This window comes from Xenopus laevis, chromosome 1S (genome assembly GCF_017654675.1).
Source record: "Xenopus laevis strain J_2021 chromosome 1S, Xenopus_laevis_v10.1, whole genome shotgun sequence".
Taxonomy (NCBI): domain Eukaryota; kingdom Metazoa; phylum Chordata; class Amphibia; order Anura; family Pipidae; genus Xenopus; species Xenopus laevis.
In genome coordinates this window covers 66864872-66884863 of record NC_054372.1, presented here as the reverse complement: position 1 = coordinate 66884863, position 19992 = coordinate 66864872, and the positions used below count along the sequence as shown (strand labels likewise).

General features: G+C 39.3%; 1 long non-coding RNA gene across 1 annotated transcript; it reads left to right on the top strand.

The window, feature by feature from the left end:
• The first annotated feature begins 8971 nt into the window (after positions 1–8971).
• Positions 8972–9761, top strand: LOC121398360. The gene is made up of 2 exons (XR_005964277.1): positions 8972–9404; positions 9718–9761. It is a non-coding gene; the product is annotated as an uncharacterized LOC121398360 (long non-coding RNA).
• The last annotated feature ends 10231 nt before the right edge of the window (positions 9762–19992 follow it).

Sequence of the window (19992 nt, the reverse complement as noted above, 5' to 3'; positions counted from 1 at the left end):
TTTTTGTAGGAAACAAACTCCCACAAGTGAAAATGACATTGTTCCATTGATTTGGAATGTTTCAATAAAATAAAGTCTTTAGAGACAATTCCAATTGATTTCTTTAGAAACTCGCCAAATTTTACTTGTCAATTTTTTTCTGGTGTCTTATTGTGCTTTTTTAAAATTTCTTTATTATAGCCCAACTTTTAGACGTTTCATAAAATAGTTTTGTTTATTTTCATGGTTGTTTTTTGCCAGATTTTTTTCTTGAATCAAAAAAATTGTAACATATATATACATTATATATATATTGTGGGGAATAGCTCAAAGCAGCCGGTAGGGCTCAGGTAAAACAGTTCTTACAGAGGAGACAGGAGGCTTAGGTTTGCAACAAAAGTGAAACAGGCTCCTGCCTGGGGTTTTATTGTTCAAACCGGACAACTTAAACAGGCACAATTTCCGTGCTAAACAGTCAAATAATAATGTAAACCTCACCGGTTTGCAGTGTTACAGTCCATAGGAAAGTTCCTTGCGGTGGTAACAAACATTTGCCATTTGGAGTTGCAGTCAAACACACAGTTTGTTTCACAAAACACTTCACAGCGTGTGTTCAGAGGTTCTCTCTGACTCCCAGTACAACACACACCCACTCCCCGCCAGGCTCCCTTAAACAGCCCCACCTGCGGACTAATTGGGCAGCATACTGAACTATATCCTTGCTCCAGGGTCCTAACCTGTCTTACCCTGGAGATTTAAAGGAGCCAATACCTCAGGCTGGGTGCTATATACCTCCCATCATATACAGGCAGCCTATTGGGACATAGCTCTTTGTCACATACCTCCCCCCTCTGTTCGAACCCGGGGTTTCGGACACCATTAGCCACCATACAGTGGACCCTTGACAAGGCATCTGCATTACCTTGCAGTTTGCCTGCTCGGTGTTCCACTGTAAAATTGAAATTCTGCAAGGAAAGGAACCAACGTGTGACCCTTGCATTTCTTTCTTTTGCCTGTGACATCCAGGTTAAGGGAGAGTGGTCCGTAATGAGCACAAACTGGCGGCCCAGAAGGTAGTACCGCAAAGCTTCCAGTGCCCATTTAATTGCTAAGCACTCCCGCTCAACAATACTATAATTTTTTTCTGCAGGGGTCAACTTCCTGCTCAAGTAGACCACTGGATGCTCTTCTTCCCCAACTAACTGTGACAATACCGCACCTAATCCAACACCAGAGGCATCAGTTTGCACAACAAATTTCTCTTTGAAGTCTGGTGCGACCAACACTGGATCTTGGCATAAAACCACTTTCAAATCATGGAATGCCTCCTCTGCCTCTGGACCCCACTTAATCATTGTGGACCCTTTCCCTTTGGTCAGGTCGGTCAAAGGAGCAGCCCTGCTTGCAAAATTTGGAATGAACCTACGATAATAGCCCACCATACCAAGAAAAGTACGAACCTGCTTTTTAGTGAGTGGCTGGGGCCAGTCTTTAATTGCCTCCACCTTGTTCACTTGAGGCTTGATAACACCTCTCCCTATAGTGTACCCCAGATAACGGGCTTCTTCCAAACCTAGGGCACATTTCTTGGGATTTGCCGTCAGGCCTGCTTCTCTAATGGAATTTAGGACGGCCTGTACTCTGGGGAGGTGACTTTGCCAATCCCTGCTAAAAATGACCACGTCATCCAAATAAGCAGAGGCAAAATGTTGATGAGGTCTAAGAATTTGGTCCATCATTCTTTGAAACGTGGCTGGGGCCCCCTGGAGGCCAAATGGCATACGAACATACTGGAAGAGCCCTTGTGGGGTAGAAAAGGCTGTTTTCTCCCTAGCTGTTTCTGACATTGGTACCTGCCAATACCCTCTAGTTAGGTCAAGAGTTGTTATGTACCTAGCAGGACCTAGTCGTTCAATCAACTCGTCAACCCTTGGCATAGGGTAAGCATCAAACTTTGAGACTTCATTTACCTTCCTGAAGTCATTGCAAAATCGTATAGACCCATCTGGTTTAGGAACAAGCACAATGGGACTATTCCACTCACTTACAGACTTCTCAATTACCCCCAAATCCAGCATCCTCTGCACTTCCTCGTCGACTGCCTGTCTACGGGCCACTGGGATCCGATAGGGCTTAAGGCGGACCCGAACCTGAGGATCAGTAATGACATCATGTTTTATCAAATTTGTACAACCTGGTATGTCAGAAAACACCTCAGTGTTTCTTTGCAGAAACTCCCTGACTTCTTGCTTTTGTGGCTCTGACAAGGTTTCAGCTATTTTCACCTTTTGTATACCGTCCTGGGTAGGAGGAAGGGGTTGAATTATAGCCGTGAGGACTTCTCTGTCCTTCCAGGGTTTTATTAAGTTTACGTGGTAAAGCTGTTCTTTCTTCCTTTTATTTGGTTGGTAAACTTTATAGTTCACCTCACCTATTTTCTCGATTATTTCATACGGGCCCTGCCACTTAGCCAGGAACTTGCTCTCAACTGTTGGGACAAGAACCAATACTCGGTCCCCAGGGTTGAAAGTTCGAACCTTAGCTGAACGGTTGTAAACCCGACTCTGGGCCTTCTGTGCTTGCTGCATGTGTTCCCTGACTATGGGCATGACTGCAGCAATTCTATCCTGCATGAGGGTAACATGTTCCACCACACTCTTATGGGGTGTTACCTCTTGCTCCCAGGTCTCTTTTGCTACATCCAAGAGACCCCTGGGATGACGACCATACAATAGCTCAAAGGGCGAAAAACCTGTGGATGACTGGGGCACCTCTCTAATGGCGAACATAAGGTATGGCAGGAGACAGTCCCAATCCCTCCCATCCTTATCTACCACCTTCTTTAACATGTTTTTCAGGGTTTTGTTAAAGCGCTCTACCAACCCATCAGTCTGGGGGTGATAAACAGAAGTTCTTAACTGTTTAATTTTCAAGAGCTTACATAGTTCCTTCATAACCCGAGACATAAAGGGTGTACCCTGGTCTGTGAGGACTTCTTTAGGAATGCCAGTGCGGGTAAACATATAGAACAGCTCTTTAGCAATATTTTTGGAGGCTGTGTTTCTTAAAGGGACTGCCTCAGGATACCGCGTAGCATAATCCATAATCACGAGAATATACTGATGGCCCCGAGCTGACTTAACCAGTGGCCCTACCAAGTCCATTGCAATTCTTTCAAATGGGACCTCAATGATAGGCAATGGCACTAGAGGGCTACGGAAGTGAGGTACCGGGGCAGACAGTTGGCATTCTGGGCAAGAGTCACAATACCCCTTCACCTCCGCAAATATACCGGGCCAATAAAACCTTTGTAAAATTCGCTGTTGGGTTTTCTCCTGACGTAGGTGACCACCCAGGGGGTGAGTGTGGGCCAGGTCCAAGACCATTCGCCTATAGGGCTGGGGCACTAACAACTGCTCTACCACCCCCCCTTGGACTTTGTCAACCCGATACAGTAAATCTTGACTGACAGAAAAATGAGGGAATACACTCTCAGCCCCAGGTTCCTGAGGTTCACCATTAATTACCTTAACATTTTCCCAGGCCCTATTCAGGGTAGGGTCCCTCATTTGGGCTGTTCCAAAGTTAACCCGAGAGACCTCCAAGTCTGGCATATCGGATGCTTCGGAGGGCTCCAAGGGCAACTCTGTTTCACCTGCTAGTACCTCTAGGGGAAAATTATCTGCTTCAAGCATGGTCTCCCCTTCAGTTACTACCTCTGAGTTAGGTTTACAAACCCCTGGTGCATCCTTAGGAATGCCTTTCTCAGACCCCTGTGGAGAACCTTCCTTTCCCCAGAGCTTCCAAAAGAGGGGAAAGTCTCGTCCCAAAATTACACTATGCATCAAAACAGAGGAAACACCCACTTCATGACATGCAGTACCAGTAACAGTTTCAAATGTCACTATAGCAGTGGGATAACTTTTACAGTCTCCATGAATACAGAGCACCCCAAGATTACGTTCATTAACTTGGTCTGGGCTTACCAAACTGGCGTGCACCATTGTGACTAAGCTCCCGGAATCCAACAGAGCTTGAACAGACTTTCCACCCACCTTTACCACCGCCATATGCAAGTCAGTGTCTGCGGTGCACGCAGGGTGAGCAAACAACGACACCTGCTGAGCCGAGTGACAATCCATGGGCTCTGCAGGTAGTGGGCACCTGGCAGCAACATGACCCCACTCATTACATCGCCAGCATTCCACTTGGCCTCGACCCTTGGTTGGAGGGGACAGCTGAGTTTTGTCAGCTCCTTTAGACCATTCTATAGCCTTTTGGTCAGCCCCAGTATCCTGAGGCAACGAATCATTGGCTTTTCCTGGGGACCTTGCAGATGGATGTTTTGTGGCTGGCTTGCGGTGTTGTGGAAACGATCCTAAGTTGTCCTCAGCGGCAATATAACGTTCCACCATTTCCACCAGGTGATCGGCTGTCTGGGGATCTGCATGACTCACCCATCTCCTCAAGGATGGCGGAAGAGCTCTCAGAAAGCGATCCATAGTGACCCTTTCCACGACTTGAGGAGCTGACAGAGATTCTGGCTGCAGCCACTTTTTCACAAGATGAATTAAGTCATACATCTGGGCACGGGGAGACCTCTCTTGCTGGTATGACCACTTGTGCACCCGTTGAGCTCGCACGGCTGAGGTGACACCCAAGCGGTGGAGTATCTCCGTTTTTAACTTGTCATAGTCTTTGGCATCGGCTATGGTCAAATCAAAGTATGCCTTTTGCGAATCCCCAGTCAGAAAAGGCGCTACCAGACCTGCCCACTGGGACTTGGGCCAAGACTCCCTCTCGGCAGTCCTTTCAAAAGTATGCAGATATGCCTCAACATCATCATGTGGCGTCATCTTTTGCAGAAAACGACTGGCCTTAATGGAGCTATCTGTGTTAGGGGCCCCACTCGACACATTGGACCCCAGTGCAATCATCTGCTGTACCACATCCGTCAAGAGTTGTCGATCAGCCTCAACCGCTTTTGCTAATGCTGTCAGTTGAGCTGCAAGCAAACAATTAGTCTCTTGCTGGGTGGCCATACTCTGCCTCTGGATGGTATTGGTCTCTTGCTGGGCAGCATTTGCCTCCTGCTGACTAGCATTGACTTTGGCCAGCTGCAACACAAGTTCCTCCATGTTGTTGAACTACAACTCCCACAGTCTGCAGCAGATAGCACTGCCCTTTTAACAATGGTTGTCCTATTATGCTCACTGTCTCTCTGTTGCCCGCATCCGAAACACCATTTGTGGGGAATAGCTCAAAGCAGCCGGTAGGGCTCAGGTAAAACAGTTCTTACAGAGGAGACAGGAGGCTTAGGTTTGCAACAAAAGTGAAACAGGCTCCTGCCTGGGGTTTTATTGTTCAAACCGGACAACTTAAACAGGCACAATTTCCGTGCTAAACAGTCAAATAATAATGTAAACCTCACCGGTTTGCAGTGTTACAGTCCATAGGAAAGTTCCTTGCGGTGGTAACAAACATTTGCCATTTGGAGTTGCAGTCAAACACACAGTTTGTTTCACAAAACACTTCACAGCGTGTGTTCAGAGGTTCTCTCTGACTCCCAGTACAACACACACCCACTCCCCGCCAGGCTCCCTTAAACAGCCCCACCTGCGGACTAATTGGGCAGCATACTGAACTATATCCTTGCTCCAGGGTCCTAACCTGTCTTACCCTGGAGATTTAAAGGAGCCAATACCTCAGGCTGGGTGCTATATACCTCCCATCATATACAGGCAGCCTATTGGGACATAGCTCTTTGTCACAATATATATATATATATATATATATATATATATATATATATATATATATATATATACATTATATATATATATATATTATATATATATATATATACACACACACACACATACTAATGTTTTATATATAAATCATGAATATCATGAATCAGTACCCGCTGTTCCTTGGCACAACAAAAAAATGTTGGCAAACCATAAAACTTGATTATAATAACAAGCTATGCAAAATGCTCTCTTGGCTTTTACAGGAAACTTTAAAAGCTTTCCCCAGCAAGGAACTGCCAAAATATTTTTTGTTGTTCTGATTAGATTTTTGTTGTGTTAAATGTACTATGTTATTCACAATGTGAGGCTGTTCTAGTGTTGTGAAGGTGGATTTTGATTCACTTTTTTAAAAATACTTATTACATTGCATAAGAGGCACTAAAAATTTTGATTGCAATATACGTCAATTTGGCAATCCAAATTATTGAAGAGCTATGGAGTTTTGGAATGATGCATATTTCTCTGATCTGGAATCTAGATGGAAAGCTTCATGCAGCATTGATTTTATCTAAAATGGTGCATCAGTATTCTAGATGTACAGCATCTTGAGACATATTAATATACTTCTCTCACTGGGTCAGTTTTTATAGTAATGCATAATACATCTGAAACTAAATGTAATGCAGTGAAATAAAGAAAGGGTAAATGCCCTTGCACATCATTTTAATGCAAGCAAAATATAAGGAAGCAAATTGTGCATCTATAGTTTAACAATAGAAAGCACGTGTTGGGTGCTACTATAGTAGAAGGAAATGTAGTTTTAAGAAACTAAATGTTAATTTTTGCAGATTCATAAAAACAACTGCCACAACTGATCTCTTACTTTTTGTTTAATTCAAGAAGGCTATCCCATGAAGTCTTATTTTTAGTAAATAACTCTAATTTTTAAAAATGATTTTGTTTTTCCGAATAATAATAATAATAATAATAATAATAATAATAATAATAATAATAATAATAATAATACGTACCTTGTACTTGATGGTAACTGGGCTGCATGAATCCATATTGGTGGCAATACAATTCTACAGGGTTAATTTAATGTTTAAATGATTTTTACCAGGCTTTTGGTATGTAGATCCAAATTATAGAAAATCTGAGGTCCCAAGCATGCCAGATCCTACACTTCTCTTACTAAACTGTGATATACCTGAGATAATCATTTAAGATTTTTTTATTTGACAATGGAAATAAGAGAAGGCTCGGTGCAATGATAATATTCAATGTAACAACCATCAGAAACAGATGGGCAGTGGAAACAGAAAGAGGTTAATACAGCTTTGTCTGTACAACGCTGCATTCATCATCATTTTATCATGAAGCCCAAAACATAATGAGGCAAATTCACTAACAGGTGAATTTTCGCCAGCGACCGCTTTGCCATACCTCACACAACTTTTCCAGGTGCCAATGCGCTACAGAAAGGTCAAGCGCAAGTATATTTCTGCAAACGGCCGCTTGCGTATGACACTAGCCTAATTTTGGCCTGAAAAATAACGTCTGTTTTGGTGGAAAAATTAGCTAGCGTAGTTGCTCTGGCGTCCAATTGAATGTACTTAAAGGGTGTATAAGGAGCAGCTGGAGAGTTTCCTTTTTGGGATGCTGCTCAACTTGCTGCAAGACATGTGCCTTTTACCAGGTTTTTCCAAATGTCCAAGGAAGCAAGAGGAGGATCCAGTCTTCTATTCTCCAAACTCCTCCTGCTGCTGGTTCTGCTGCATGGTTTACAAGATTTTCTTTAACTAGTAATATAACCTTAAACAGTTTTTCTTCTTCAACTTAATGAGTTAATGAGACCCTGGTAAGGGTCCAAGTTCAGTAGCATCTCCTCCTTACAGATGGGGCAGATTTATCAAAGGTCAAGGTGAATTTTCAAATTTAAAAAAATTTAATTTCAAGCTATTTTTGTGTACCTCGACTAGTGAATAGCCCAAATTCAATTCTAATTTGAAAAAAAAATCAAAAATTCTAATATTGAAATTTATCATGTACTGTCTCTTTAAAAATTCAACTTTGACCTTTCGCCATTTAAAACCTGCCGAATTACTGTTTTAGCATATGGGGGGTTTGGAGTCAATTGGTGGACTTTGAAAAATCTTAGCTTTTTTTGGGAAAACCTTTGATTCGAATGCACTGTTACTTTGATTCAAATTCGGCCGAATAAGTACCTATTTGATTGAAAACTGACCTATTCGCCAAAAAAACTTTGACTTAATTTCGGTTGGTCTTTTTGAATTTGAAATTCAACGTTTTTCAAATCCGTTGATAAAACTGCCCCATAATGTAGCACTTTGTGAAAAGGTCCATAGGGCTGTTGCCTTTTCTTTTGCAGAAAATACTGCATTAGTACAGAATTTAGTTAGACAGTGGCCCAAATTATTTGGAAGCAAATCCCAGTGCACCTCCATGGCTCGCAAAACATCTTATAGACAGAAATGTAATCTGCAGTCAATGCTGTGGGGTGCCAAAATAGAAGCATCAAGAATTGCTAAGAAAAGCATTTGGCTGAAATTAAAAGGTTGGTCTATTACACACTTTTTACCCACATCTTTCTTTTCTTTTAACATTGTCCCTGTTATATATGTTATTCTCTGTTTTTTGTTTAATTACTATAAAGCCTTTGATTTTGAACCTACATATTTCTCCAAATGTTTTTCCTTTATCATTTTGTCACAGCTCCTGAAAAGCAATATTTTGTTGTACATGTTTGTTCTCTAGCAACTAAAACCCTGGTTTTGCAAATGTTTATAATGTAGTTGCTATAGTAGATGTGCCATAAAAACCAAACCATGCTTTTGAAAATGTTTATATTGTAATTGCTATAGGACATGTGCCATAGCAACTACAAGAAAAAGATTTTGTAAGTACCTAATCTTTTATAATGTGGTTACATACATTTTGCATTGAAATGTGAACTGTGAAAATGGGTTACTATCTGATCACCATGATAATCCAATTATCTAATTACTAATTATGTAATAGCCACACAAATCTAATTATCTAATTACTAGATCTAATTAGTAATTATGTAATGACCACACTAATCTTATTATCTAAGTACTAGATCTAATTACTAACTATGTAATCACTATACTAATCTAATTATTTAATTACTAGATCTAATTACTAATTATATAATCACTATACTAATGGATTACTATCTAGTTAATTAAGTTGAACATTCAAAAATGTGTGTAGTTTATGTGAACATCATTACTACCAGATATATGTGTTTTATGTCTTTTCATGTGTTTTGACCATCTCATTTCCAAATGTGTTAATGTCAGTGTTATGTTTTTAAATGTAATTAGAAAAGTGTTTCCATGGTGCCATAGTCATAAATTGTGTGATGTTAAAAACATTTTTAACACCATTTCAGCATCTCATAAAATGTCACCGTTACATACGTATAACAATGTAATCACAAACTTATTTTGCTGTTTTTTCCAGACAAGTAAAAAAAATGGCTGACCATAAAAAGTATATGAAGGTTACTCGAGGAGGACCCACCTACAGATTTAGACCTAAGGGATTACGAAGATGAAATTTCCAAAATACTTGGTCCAGACACAATAACTGGCATGGAAGGAAATTTTGACACAGATGCAACAGGTAAAATCAATAAATGTAAATTCTAATCTTACCTCATTTATGTCTCCCATTTTGATAAATGTGACATTTAAAGCTAAACACCCAAGAATTCAACCAGTTTTTAATAAATTCTGTCTGTTTTTTCTAAGTGTGTGGATCAAATATTCAACTCCTACTTTCAGGCAGTTGCAGTTTTAAAGATGCTTCTTTAAATGCCAATGATTAGAATGTTTTTTTTTTTTTGTTTTAAACTATGCAGCTAATGTGTGTCATAAGGAATGCATTTCTACATGCTGGTGCCTAAAAAAATCTTTCATTCTTGTTGTTGACTTAGGACCAGCCAACACACAGGAGTCTGACAACCAACAGCATAGTGAAGAAATAATGAATCTTAATGAGACCGATTCCCTTCAACAATTCCTTCATCATCTGACTTCAACAGTCTCAATAAGGACTGCAGAAAACAAAAAAAAAACACTCAACAAATTAGACGAGCCTTGATTCTAATCCATGAGGACTTTCTGGTACTATATGAAAACTTACATGATACAGCATAAGTCTTGTTTTGCTTGAAAAGCAAAATAAGCAAAATATCATTCTTTATTGAGTTAACAAACACAAATGGGGACTCACGTGAAGGTTAACCTGCCAATCTTTCTAACCAAAATTCTTGTTCCATATAAAATGCTTGTGGCTCAGATACTTCTAAAAGGGGTGGCCCTCGAGTTAGGGGGAGGGCTTCAGGGGCCAAAAAAATAGTCCTGCTTGATTTGGTATTATTGGCAGCTAGCTGGAAAGGCTGAGCACACATTCATGATTTGCATTGAAATCACACACCACTTGAACATTTAAGGAATGAGTGGGCATCCCACCAAGATGAATAATCCCAGATTAAGCTCTTGCTGGGCTTGTTTAGAAGATGGGAAGGATAGACAATTGTGTGTTTATTTAAGGATAGCGTCAAACACTTGGGGAATGATTCGAGACAATTATGGTTTATATTTTTCAAAGTGATGTCTGAGATTGCCAGGGTCCACTAGAGTGAAATTCCACCACTCCCCATTAATTTCTGTGGGATTTTTAAAAGAGTGTTTATGGTTGAAAATGAGGGTTTACCCTTTGATAAAAACTCTCTTAAAAATCCCATAGAAATGAATGGAGAGTGGTGGAATTTCACTCTAGTGGACTTTGGCAATCTCAGACTTCACTTTGAGAAATACAGTGTATCCCAAAGCAGGCTGGATGATCCCAGCCACATCATGACTTCTAGCCATCAAGGGTTCGAAGGTCTTTGCTTATATGAGCATATAGCTCCAGAATTGCCTGAGATTCAAGTGAAGCATTGCCACAATTTGCTCATCAGACAAATTCTCAACTAGTAAGAATCTTTTGCATGGAAGATTTGAGCCTTCAATATCAAAGGTTTGTGGCTTGACTACTTCTAAAAGGGGGTGGCCCTCAAGTTAGGGAGAGGGCTTCATCGAGGGGCCCAAAAAATTGTCCTGCTTGTTTTGTGACGGCATGCATTTCTTGACAAATGACATACTTGAATGTAAAACTTAAACGTTTTGATTATTTAAATTGTTTGATTGTAAATGTTTTTTTGTTAAGGTCAAAACCACCACATGCTACATTCTAATAGAAAAACACATAGATGGAGGTATTGGGCGTCATTTAAGTCGATGTTGACCAAAATAGTATTATATTATCAACTTCTTTCAGGACTATATAATAGTATTCAGAATAAGAACTGCTGCGTGCATGGCCTGAACATGGTCAAGAGAAGACGTGTACGCTAGAGCTCCATGCATAGAGCTATTTAAAATTTTCTAATAAGACTCAACACTACCTGAATCAAAATGGGCAAAACAAAAAAGGACAGAGAAGCCCAGAGGTGCAAGACCAGCAGCAAAAAAAATGCACCTAACAAGGTTTTTCAAAAGCCACTTTGTCTCCTGTTCAGACATGCAGGCAGAGGTGCTAGAGCAGGTGCCATTTTAGAACCTGTTGCCAATGAAGCAAGCTCCACAAAACCTCACTTGAGGAGAAGGAGAATATGGACCTGACAACTACCCAAAAGATATACACCTGACCATTCCCCTATAGCTCAATGACATTACGCAGCATGAGGCCTCACCGCTCTGGGAAAGTGGAGATGACTGGCAATTATTGCCAGCGTCACCAAAGATAACAGTCTCCAAAAATGAAAGGCACACCTTAGGGGGTACCAATTCACCTCCCTTAAGTCAAGAGAATCCATGTGACTTTGCACAATATCCAATAACCACTGCACAATATCTGTATCACACAGTGTGTTTCAAATAAAGCCATTTTTATGAAATTATATTGGTCCTCCATGGAAGTCTGGGACAGAGCCAGTGAATGTGGGAGCTTTTCTTGTTAAATCCATGTGACTCTCCAAATACAGGAGCTGCAATAGGTGTGCATATATTAAACAATGATACCAATGGGCATCACTTCAATCAGAGGGGCAATGAGGGTCAGACCACAATGGTAGATACTGAACTGAGGACACATCTTCTATCACTACCCTCCAGACAAGACACTGAAATTCTTATAACACAGAGTCAACTTTAAAATGTGAGATCACTGCAGTTCATATTTAAATGCAACAAATGGGTAAAAGGTGCTCTCAACTGGAAAATTCTGTTAATGCAAACAACACATTTGGTAAACATGGAAAAGACTATTACATAATATGAGTAATGCTTTCTTCACCTACAGAATCTCCTGGATGACCAGGAGAACCATTCCAGAAGAAACAACATCATCCCAGGCATCCCAGAATCCACTAGACAACAAGAACTTGCAAGCAATGTACACGAGAGGCAAGACATTTTTGTTAAAACATGGTCGGCATAGGTAATATTTCTACAATCTGACCAATATAAATAATTTCAGATGGACTACGAGCATGCTTATGTTTTAATTGCTGTATAAGGAATGAAATCTTGTATTACCGCACACCTCCTTCCACTATTCTGCGTGGTGGTGCTGGTTCTCCGTTGACCAAGCCCGGTCTCCTTACTGCTGTGCAATTTCAAAAAACGGTCCGCACACACCAATGTTGCAGTCGGGGATTGTGCCCCTTTTATTCATGCCACCAACAATCAACGTTTCGGGGGGAACACAGCCTCCCTTCTTCAGGATTAATTGCTGTATAAGGAGACATAAAACGATAACACTTCAAAATGTAAAATGTGACCTGTAACTATTATTAGGTAATGACTGAGCGACACCATACTTTTTCTATTGACACTCTATCTATCTCTGTTTGCTAAGATTACTTTATTTCAATAGCCAACAGACTAGTGACAATTCTGCCCTCTTTGCTACATCTAGACCAAACTGGATTCACAAAAGGCAGGCAAGGTCCTGATAACACCAGAAAGATGCTAGCACTCATAGAAGCAATGGGAAGGAGGAAAGACCCAACAATACTGCTCATCTTAGATGCCGAAAAGGCCTTCAGCAGTGTAGAATGGGCATTTCTTGACTCTGCAATACAATCTTATGGAATGCAATGCCTGATTAGACATGCCATATTATCCTTATACACAAAATCATCTGCGAGAGTAAATAACATGGGATTCCTTTCTAAACCATTCAAGATAACCAATGGAACAAGATAAGGCTGCCCCTCATTTTCAACCTCACACTGGAACCCTTAGGCAAGACTATAAGAGACTCGGTATCTGTTAAGGGGATACAAGTGGCAAATATGCAGCACAAACTCGCCATGTTTGCAGACGACATCATACTGACACTATGAAAGCCAGAAACATTATTAGAAGCCAGTAACACAGATCTTCAAGAATTTCAGTAAAAACTACAAAACTTAATGAATCAAAATCACAGATCTTACTGCTGGGAATGGAACAAGAAGAAATACGGAAACTTCAAGCAAAATATACATACAGATGGTAATCCTACTCCATAAATTACCTAGGGGTGGAATTAACCAATACCATCACCAACACCTATGAGGCAAACTATCCCAAAGCTACTAATGTAAGTACAGGAACTCTTGCAAAAATGGAACCCTCTTTAGACCTCCTGGTTGGGTATAATTGTCACAATTAAGATGATGAGCCAAAATTTCTCTATTTATACAGAACTCTGCCGATAGCCATCCCGCAATCCTAGTTCCGCAAAGCTCAAAAGCTCATTTAAGATTTCATCTGGGCCAAACAAAAAAAATACATGCAACGTGGGACAAAGGAAGGGGGCTTCGGAGTACCTTGCCTAAAAAAATTCTATCAAGCCACAGTATTGGACCAAATGAGAGCATGGAATCTTGCAACTAATGAGCTACACTGGCTCTAACTAGAACAAAACTCCTCCTCTCAAGCTCAAAGGCCTGATATGGGCCAACAAAACACAACGCAGCCTTTAGCAGCTGCCTTTCACCTCGGGAGGAGCCCTCGGCTAATTGGATGCCGCCAGGTCTTATTAAGAGAGGAGCAAAGCTACAGGTTCTGGACGAGCACGATCATCTCACCAAGGATACTGGATGCAAGAACACAACTTGGAAGGCCGGACCAGCACAAGCAGAGTAGAATTAGTCAGACAGGCCGGTATCAGGATTGGAGAGAGTAGAATAGTCAGACAGGCTGGAATCAGGATTGGAGAGCATAGAATAGCCAGACAGGCCAGAATCAGGATTGGAGAGTGTAGAATAAACAGACAGGCAATGGTCAGATAGGAGAGTTCAGAATAAACAGCTAGGCAAGGGTCAGGATTCAGAGTTCAGAATAGTCAGGCAAAGCAAGGGGCAATAACCAGAAGATCAACAGGATACACACAGGAAAAGCACCAGAAACAACCTAAATTGAATGTAACAACAGACAATGTGTTTAATTACAAAGCCCCTTTAAATAGTTTGAATGTCGCCTAATTGAGCGATGACGTCATCAAGCCGGCACATAAACCAGGAAGCGTGCGGCCATAGGAGAACCGGCGCAGAAGAGAGCAGGACTCCTGCGACGGGCGTCCCCACCAGAGGCCACTAGACCACCAGGGATAGCCACTGGACCACAACGGTTACAAGATGGCCCAACCTTTCTCCCCCCTCTAACTTTCTCCTCATACTCTATCTTTCTATTCTATTTGTTATTGGACATCGGATAAATATCTCAAGATCTGTAAGGCTATATTTTTATGCAAGAGCTTAACAATAAAAAATAGACAACTTAACAATAAAAAAACTTTTGAAATAAAAAAAAAGATTACTTTATTTCTTTTAAAAAGTTTTTTTCCTGATCTATATCCTTTTCTACTCCAAATGATGACATGGTACTAAAGGGTTAACATTAAGCAAAGATTACTCAAATTTGAACCCATTGTCAAACTTCTCACTGTTTCATGGATGTCGTGTATGAACACTTGTCTTAATCATGAAGGAGTCTCGATCAGCAACTCAGGCTCTGCATGGTGTATTATATAGATTTACTGTATGTGAGTTACTTTTTAAAATAGTGAGGTCAAATGTGAATAATCAGCCCTTGTCATCTTGGACATTGTATATTTTCTTTTAACTGCTTATTGTAAAACAAAAAACTCTTGGTTAAATAAAGAATATACAAAAAAAAGAATATGGACTGTTTTTTTAATTTCACACTTTATAAAAGAAGTAAGGCCTATATCTATACCATGCGAAAAGAAACAGTATAAACTGGCAACACCTTTAACAAAACTAAAGAAATTATTTTTTACCTCGACACACATGATATTATACATTGTTGTTAAGCAAAATAAATACTTTATGCATCAGTTATTTGCTCCTGAAGTTCCTAAATACTTTATCAATTAATTGTCCCTGAACCTGAACCTGCTGCAGGACAGCTGTGCTTTGTGCCATTATGCTGTCTACACAATTCCTTCCAGGAAATACAAAGAGTTGCACCTGTCAGTGGTGAGTGAAAATGATACAGGATAGGCGCATGGGCAAAAAAATTACTTTTTGCACTTCACCCCCTTTGAGAGATTTTTTCCTTTTAAAATGTTATTGTTGTATACCTTCATGCATGCTCCTTTGTGCTTGTACTAGTAGGTTTGGATGTGAGGAAAAGAACCAGTATGATGGGGACACTGTTTACATTGAGCCAAGTCTAACACCAAGCCTATTGAACCTTCACAATCTTCAAAAAGCTCTTCATTCATTTTTATTTGTAAAGCATGAACACATATATTACTCTATGGATAACAAGCACATATATAATAATTCATAAATAGCAAATTAGTGTATTTATAAAAGGTGTAAAAAGCAACACCACAAAAGCTGGCTTTTTGCATTGCTTTCCATGTCTCCTTATATGATGGAATTTTTATACACTGGTATAATTTTTCATAAAATAATTACACAGTTTTATACATGTGCGTACTGTTACATGGACTACCATGACATTAAGGGGCACATTCATTTTTAGGTGTAAAAAAATGGGGAATAGTAATGGGCGAATTTGTCGTTTAGATTCATCAAAAAAAAATAGTAAAATGCTAATTTTGACGCCGGTGTCAATTTGTGGGAGTCCAAATTGTCATTGACGCACGCCTATTTTGTCCGAATGCATTAAAGTCAATGGGCGTGGGTTAAATTGTCGCCGGCGTCAAAATTGTTGTCTGCGTACAAATTGTTGTCTGCGTCCAAATTGGCGCCGGCGTCAGAATTGCCACCAACCTAATTTCCGGCAGCAAAAGGTGGAAATCTGCCTCGAATTCGCGCCTGGTGAATAAATTAGCCCATCACTACTGAATGCAGTGAAAAATAACAGTGGAAAAGCTGTTGTTCACGTGGCATAAAATATCACACACTTTGATAAGTTCACCATTTATTTTACATGGCTTTTTAAGCTGTGTAATTTTGGCTTCACACAGCATAATATTTCGTGGTTTTCAGGTTACATACCATTCTAAATGTGCCTTTTAGTGTGTTAGGCAAGAAAGAAGAAAAACTGAAATCTGTTTTTTAAGCTTTCACACAGGGTTGGTGGAAGCAATGTCTATGCTTAAAGAAAAATAAAATACAGTGTCAAATTAAAATTATTGTGTCTTTGGACATATCCCAAAATAAATCTCCATCCTTATATGACCTTCAAAAGTATTTGGACTTATTTATCAGTTATACCAGTAGGTGACCTTTTTGTCTATTTGTCTAATTTGTCTATCAAATTCCACAAAATCCTAGTAAACCTACAGATGGAGCATTTAACAGAACAGATGACTAGTCACAGTGGATACATTTGATCAGATGGTATAAGAATGCCCTGTGGTGGCAAAACTCTGGGCAGCAATCAGTGACCATACGGTCACAAAGGTTATCTTGTTTTACTGATGGCTCTCAGCCGGAAGTGACCATTCAAGATTATAGTTATAGCATATATATATGCAGAACTGCAGTAATTTATTTAAAAGCTGTTTCACACAGAAATTATATTAAATAAGGTCCCATAGTTTAAAGAAGAACATTTTTACCAGGTTAAAAGAACTTCTGAACAAGCTTGACTTCATTAAAAAAAATATCTGTGTTGAACTGAGGAATAATGTAAGAGATGCTTAGTATATTCACATCTGTGTTTCTATATTTTTCAAATTTGAATTAAATACTTAAGGGCATCCTCATCTCCGTCACTTAGGGACAGATTTATCAAAGGTCGAGGTGAATTTTCAAAAAAAAATAAAAATAAAATTTCAAGCTATATTTTGTGTACTTCGACTAGGGAATATTCCAAATTCTATTTGAATTTGAAAAAAAAAATCAAAAATTAGAATATCGAAATTGATCATGTACTGTCTCTTTAAAAATTCGACTTCGACCATTCGCCATCTAAAACCTGCCGAATTGTTGCTATTTGGAGTCAATTGGTAGACTTTGAAAAATCAAAAGTTTTTTTGGGAAAAACATTGAATCCAATTCGACCGAATGCGCTACTCTTTCAAATTCAGCCGAATACAGACCTATTTGTTCGAAAACTGACTGATTCCAGCAAAAAAAACTTTGACTTCATTTCGGTTGGTCTTTTTGAATTCGAATTTTGAAGTTTTTTCAATTCAAAGTTCAACCCTTGATAAATATGCCCCTAATTAGTATTAAAATAATAATGCAGAGCATATCTGTAATTTCTGACTCTTTCAGGGAGATTCCAAGGTTGAACCTTAGCAATAGCAAACAAATCACTATACGATTTACTGCTTTTCATCTGTTGTAAATTATATAAATAGAACAGTGTTGCATATACAGTAAACCAAAAGCTTGGATTTTGATATGTAATATACTATGACTACTAAGATAACCTTATTTAAATGTAATGTAAATGTGAAATTTATATCCAGTTTGCAAAACCCCAAAAATGCTTTTCTTTCCATACAGACAAAGAAATGTGGACCTCTGCATTCAAGCCATTATCAATATATTAAGGACAATGTGACAATTTGTACATGGAGCTACTAAAAGTGCCCTCCCCCTAGACTTAATAAACAAAAATCTCCCACTCATACAATTGACGTACCTAGTTAGAGGGTGCCCAAACAAATATGGGAAGATCTGGGATGAGTGGACGGAGGCCAACTCATAGCAAACATCAAGGTTTACTAGGGCATTACTAGTTATATCCAACCCCATCTCTAATGTACTGATGTGAACTGCAATTTGACTGAAGGAAAAGTTGTATGATGTGATATTTATTGTGATCTGATTGTACCTGAACCCCCCTCTTTCTCTTCTGTACCCCCCCTTTTTTTTTTTTGAAAATTGAAAAATAAATACTTTAAAAAAAAAAAAAGGGCCCTCCCCTATAAACAAAACAAAGATTACTTATCCATATATTGCAATATATTCAAGCTGGCCAAACTATGTTGCAGTCATCCCTGGTCTATTCTATTCAACCTTTATTCCTATTCATCTCTATTCTTATCATCCTGAAATTATCCTTTGCATTTGATACTGTCAACTATTCCCTACTAATGCAATTTCTCAGTTGGAATTTGCAATACAACTGCATGTCAATTGTGGTTTTACTTTGTTGTCTACATCTTATCAATATTATACTTACAAATACTCTTCTCTAGTTCTGCTTATTGTGTGGGTACTTCAAGGTTCACTCAGTACACCATTGTAAGGAAAGTACCTGGTTGTCTAGAAGGGGTGCAACATGTACTAGTCAGTAATGTTGTGCCCGCTGCTTCCGGGATTCATGCGGTGATGCATGTGACGTCATTGTACATTGGCACGAAGTTCAAATATTTAAAGGGCTCACGTCCAATTGCTCGTTGCCCAAAGTAGGGTTGTTATAGGCAGAACGGTGAGTTGGGACCTTGGGGTTTGTTGGGCCATAAGCAATGGGACGTGAGCCCTTTAAATATTTGAATTTCATGCCAATGTACAATGACGTCACTTGCATCGGCGCATGAAACCCGGAAGTGAGGCACACGTCATTACTGACTAGGACACTTGCAGAGAAGACAAACACAGTGGGTGTCGCCATCTTGGGTGCAATGGCCACCAGGTACTTTACTTACATTAAAAATCGAGAGACAGGAGCGTAGTTTAGGTCACAGGCCAGATTGGTATACCAATATAGCAGTTACAAGACAGGATTCAAAAGAATAGTCAAAGTACAGACAAGGTTCAGGACAGGCAGCATCACTAGTGAAAATTAAAAACTTCAAAAAGTGATAAAAAATAAAATAAAAGCTCATACAGCTTTCACAGAGATTGTGATTTTGTAGATAACTCTATAACAAGAAGAGGTAATGAGTTATGCTCTGTGTATTAAAACAAGGTTTAAAACTTTGTTCATGAAATATCCACCTCTCTTTATAAATGTAATTATCCGAAAGCATTAAGACTGTAACTGCCAAATGGTCTCACAGTTAGTAACAGGCTAGAAATAAAGCATAGCACACTGAACCTTAGGGATTCTCCTGGCCTCCTTTAACAGCCAAGTTCATTCTCACAGTTTCATTAAACAATTAAAATATGAGGTTTGAAGGTTATATTATAAAGGACAAATAGAGTGTAAGTTTCAGAAAGAGGTCATTGTTTAGTACACTAGGCTAGAAACACTAAAGTTATCAGTGAGTTAACATAGGAGAACATTTTCCTAAGATGTGTGTTAAGTGAATTTCAATGTATTTTAAGCTTTTTAAAGTTATTCCAGTGTATAAACTTCAAAGTGACAGTATAATTAATTATGTGCTTTTTATGGGAGAAAAGAAGACTGCTCACGAAAGAATTTACATTTAGCAAAAGATATAGGAAGAGACTTTATCTAATTTTTATTTTAAGAAAACTAACTGGACTTCTAGCAACAGAACATGTCATATCTCCTTGTTTCTCATCTACTCCCAGTCTTATTAAAGCTTTTGTGGCAGAGCTTTTGTCAGTTGTGAAATTAGCCTTTGTCTGTCTCTTTTGCTTTTATAAGACACAAAAACAAATGATTATATTTAAGCTTGCAAGTCTCTCCAATTTATCAATATTGTACCCTATTATTCAACATTGCTGACTACATGGGACTGACATATTTATTGAAACTGCTTCCTTTCAGAATATCTTTGCTTTAAGAACTAATTTAATTGTGACTGGGGC